The following is a 5389-nucleotide window of genomic DNA, read 5'->3' as shown; positions in this document are numbered from 1 at the left end:
GGCACAGAAACAGAGATCAATGAAACGGAATAGAGAGCCCAGAAATAAACTCATGCTTATATCGTCAATTAATCTACAACAAAGGAGGCAAGCATATGCAATGGAGAAAGGGCAGTCTCTTCAATAAATGGTGCTGGGAAAACTGGAGAGCTACATTCAAAAGAATCAAACTGAAATACTTTCTTACACTACACACAAAAATCAATTCAAAATGGATTAAATATCTAAATGTAAGACCTGAAACCATAAAACGCCTAAAAGAAAACTATATAGGCAGTAAACTCTTGAACGTTGTTTTAGCAACATTTTTGAATCTGTCTCAGGCAAAGACAGTCAAAGCAAAAATAAACAATTAGGACTACAAAGAGTTTTTGCACAGCAAAGGCAACTACCAACAGAACAAAAAGGCAACCTACTGAATAGAAGATATTTGCAAATGATATATCCAATAAGGGTTTAACATCCAAAATATACAAACAACTCATTCAATTCACCCCCCCAAAACAAATAACCCAGTTAAAAATGGGCAGAGGTCCTGAATAGACATTTTTCCAAAGACATAAAGATGGACAACAGACACATGAAAAGGAGCTCAACATCAGGGAAATACAAATAAAAACCACAATGAGACATCACTTCACACCTGTTAAAATGGCTGTCATGAAGAAAAGAAAACACGTGATGAGAATGTGGAGAAAAGACAACCCTTGTGCACTGTTGGTGAGAATGTAAATTGGTGCAGCAACCACTATGGAAAACAGTATGGAGAGTCCTCAAAAATTTAAAAATAGAATGACCTGGGGTACCTGGGTGGCTCAGTCAGTTAAGTGTCTGACTCTTGATTTCAGCTCAGGTCAGGATCTCAGGGTTGTGAGATCAAGCCCTGCACTGAGCTCTGCACTGGGCATGGAGGATGTTTAAGATTCTCTCTCTTCCTCTCCCTCTGTCCTTCCCCCGAAGTTTGCACACTTGTGCTCTCTTAAAAAAAAAAAAAAGAACAACCCTATGATTGAGTAATCACACTACTTGGTATTTACCCAAAGAAAACAAAAACACTAAATGCAAATAGATATATGCATGTGTGTCAACTAAACTCAAATTTAAAAATAAAAGAAAAAGATATATTCACCTCTATGTTTATTGCAACATTATTTACAATTGCCAACATATGTAAGCACCCTTAGTGTCCACTGATAGATGAATGAATAAAGAAGTCATGGCATATATACACAATGGAATATTACTCAGCCATAAAAAAGAATGAAATCTTACCATTCACAAAAGGATGGACTTCGAGGATATTAATGCTAAGTGAAATAAGTCATACAGAGAAAGACAAATACCATACGATTTCATGTATATGTGGACTCTAAAAAACAAAACAAACAACAGAAACAAATTCATAAATACAAAGAACAAACTAGTGGTTGCCAGAAAGGAGAGAGAGGGAGGGATGGGTGAAATAGGTGAAGGGGATTAAGAGGTACAAACATCCAGTTATAAAATAACTAAGTCCAGCATAGGGAATATTGTCAATAATATTGTAATAACTTTGCATGGTGACAAACAGTAACTAAACTTATTGTGGTGAACATTTCGTTACTACATCATACACCTGAAACTAATATAATATTGTATGTCAACTATACTTCAATTAAAATTAATTAGGCAAGCCTGGGTGGTTCAGTCTGTTAAGTGTCTGCCTTCAGCTCAGGGCATCCCAGGGTCCTGCGAGCCTGCTTCTCCCTCTCCCTCTACCACTCCCCCTACTTGTGCTTTCTCTCTCTGTCAAATAAATAAAATCTTTTAAAAATTAAATTAAATTAAAATATAAATTTGTTTTAATGGATAAAAATTTGAACATATTATCTGACACCACAAAATCCCTAGAAGAAAACATAGGTGGTAATCTCCTCAACATTAGTGTTGGCAATCAGTTTTTGCATTTGGCTCCAAAAGCTAAGACAACAAAAGCAAAAATAAACAGGTGAGACTAAATCATACTAAAAAGCTTCTGCATAGCAAAGGACCCATTAACAAAATGAAAAGGCAACCTATGGAATAGGAGAAAATATTTGCAAATCATATATCTGGTAAGGGGTGAACATCCTAAATATATAAACAACTCATACAACTCAACACTAAAAATAATAATAAAAACATCCAGTTAAAAATGGGCAGAGGATCTTTGGGATACAGCAAAGGCAGTCCTGAGAGGAAAGTATATAGCAATACAAGCCTTTCTCAAGAAACAAGAAAGGTCTCAAATACACAACCTAACCCTACACCTAAAGGAGCTGGAGAAAGAACAGCAAATAAAGCCTAAACCCAGCAGGAGAAGAAAAATAATAAAGAGCAGAGCAGAAATCAATGAAATAGAAACCAAAAGAACAGTAGAACAGATCAACAAAACTAGGAACTGTTTCATTGAAAGAATTAACAAGATTGATAAACCCCTGGCCAGACTTATCAAAAAGAAAAGAGAAATGACCCAAATCAACAAAATCATGAATGAAAGAGGAGGGATCACAACCATCACCAAAGAAATACAAACCATTATAAGAACATATTATGAGCAACTCTATGCCAGCAAATTAGAGAACCTGGAAGAAATGGGTGCATTCCTAGAGATGTATCAACTACCAAAATTAAACCAGGAAGAAAGAGAAAACCTGAACAGACCTATAACCACTAAGGAAATTGAAGCAGTCATCAAAAATCTCCCAACAAACAAAAGCCCAGAGCCAGATGGCTTCCCAGGGGAATTCTATCAGACATTTAAAGAAGAATTAATACCTATTCTCCTGAAACCGTTCCAAAAAATAGAAATGGAAGGAAAACTTCCAAACTCATTTTATGAGGCCAGCATTACCTTGATCCCAAAACCAGACAAAAACCCCATCAAAAAGGAGAATTACAGACCAATATCCTTGATGAACATGGATGCAAAAATTCTCACCAAAATACTAACCAATAGGATCCAACAGTACATTAAAAGGATTATTCACCATGACCAAGTGGGATTTATCCCTGGGCTGCAAGGCTGGTTCAACATCTGCAAATCAATCAACGTGATACAATTCATTAACAAAAGAAAGAACAAGAATCATATGATCCTCTCAATAGATGCAGAAAAAGCATTTGACAAAGTATAGTATCCTTTCTTGATCAAAACTCTTCAGAGTATAGGGATAGAGGGTACATACCTCAATATCATAAAAGCCATCTATGAAAAACCTACAGCGAATATCATTCTCAATGAGGAAAAGCTGAGAGCTTTTCCCCTAGGGTCAGGAACACAGCAGGGATGTCCACTCTCACCACTGTTATTCAACATAGTATTAGAAGTCCTAGCCACAGCAAGCAGACAACAAAAAGAAATCAAAGGCATCCAAATCAGCAAAGAGGAAGTCAAACTCTCACTCTTTGCAGATGATATGATACTGTATGTGGAAAACCCAAAAGACTCCACCCCAAAACTGCTAGAACTCATACAGGAATTCAGTAAAGTAGCAGGATATAAAATCAATGCACAGAAATCAGTGGCATTCCTATACACCAACAAGAAGACAGAAGAGAGACAAATCAAGGAGTCGATCCCATTTACAATTGCACCCAAAACCATAAGATACCTAGGAATAAATTTAACCAAAGAGGCAAAGGATCTGTACTCAGAAGACTATAAAATACTCATGAAAGAAATTGAAGAAGACACAAAGAAATGGAAAAACGTTCCATGATCATGGATTGGAAGAACAAACATTGTGAAGATGTCAGTGCTACCTAGAGCAATCTACACATTCAACACAATCCCCATCAAAATACCATCCACCTTTTTCAAAGAAATGGAACAAAAAATCCTAAAATTTGTATGGAACCAGAAGAGACCCAGAATAGCCAGAGGAATATTGAAAAAGAAAAGCAAAGCTGGCGGCATCACAATTCCGGACTTCCAGCTCCATTACAAAGCTGTCATCATCAAGACAGTATGGTACTGGCACAAAAACAGACACATAGATCAATGGAACAGAATAGAGAGCCCCGAAATGGATCCTCAACTCTATGGTCAACTCATCTTTGACAAAGCAGGAAAGAATGTCCAATGGAAAAAAGACAGTCTCTTCAACAAATGGTGTTGGGAAAATTGGACAGCCACATGCAGAAGAATGAAACTGGACCATTTCCTTACACCACACACAAAAATAGACTCCAAATGGTTGAAAGACCTAAATGTGAGACAGGAGTCCATCAAAATCCTAAAGGAGAACACAGGCAGCAACCTCTTCGACCTCAGCTGCAGCAACATCTTCCCTAGAAACACTGCCAAAGGCAAGGGAAGCCAGGGCAAAAATGAACTATTGGAATTTCATCAAGATAAAAAGCTTTTGCACAGCAAAAGAAACAGTCCACAAAACCAAAAGACAACTGACAGAATGGGAGAAAATATTTGCAAATGACATATCAGATACAGGGCTAGTATCCAAAATCTATAAAGAACTTATCAAACTCAACACCCAAAGAACAAATAATCCAATCAAGAAATGGGCAGAAGACATGAACAGACATTTTTCCAAAGAAGACATCCAAATGGCCAACAGACACATGAAAAAGTGCTCAACATCACTCGGCATCAGGGAAATCCAAATCAAAACCTCAATGAGATACCACCTCACACCCGTCAGAATGGCTAAAATTAACAACTCAGGGAACGACCGATGTTGGCGGGGATGTGGAGAAAGGGGAACCCTCCTACACTGTTGGTGGGAATGCAAGCTGGTGCAACCACTCTGGAAAACAGTATGGAGGTTCCTCAAACAGTTGAAAATAGAGCTACCATACGATCCAGCCATTGCACTACTGGGTATTTACCACAAAGATACAAATGTAGGGATCCGAAGGGGTACGTGCACCCCAATGTTTATAGCAGCAATGTCCACAATAGCCAAACTGTGGAAAGAGCCAAGATGTCCATCGACAGATGAATGGATAAAGAAGAGGTGGTATATATATACAATGGAATATTATGCAGCCATCAAAAGGAATGAGATCTTGCCATTTGCAACAACGTGGATGGAACTGGAGGGTGTTATGCTGAGTGAAATAAGTCAATCAGAGAAAGACATGTATCATATGACCTCACTGATATGAGGAATTCTTAATCTCAGGAAACAAACTGAGGGTTGCTGGAGTGGTGGGGGGTGGGAGGGATTGGGTGGCTGGGTGATAGACATTGGGGAGGGTATGTGCTATGGTGAGCACTGTGAATTGTACAAGACTGATGAATCATGTATCTGTACTTCTGAAACAAATAATGCAATATATGTTAAGAAAAAAAAAGAAGAAGATGATAGGGGAAGAATGAAGGGGAGTAAGTTGGAGGGGGAGACGA

The sequence above is a fragment of the Callorhinus ursinus genome, unplaced genomic scaffold, assembly GCF_003265705.2.
Source record: "Callorhinus ursinus isolate GAN/ISIS: 27379988/994484 unplaced genomic scaffold, GSC_fseal_2.0 scaffold5, whole genome shotgun sequence".
NCBI lineage: Eukaryota > Metazoa > Chordata > Mammalia > Carnivora > Otariidae > Callorhinus > Callorhinus ursinus.
This window is presented reverse-complemented; position numbering follows the sequence as displayed.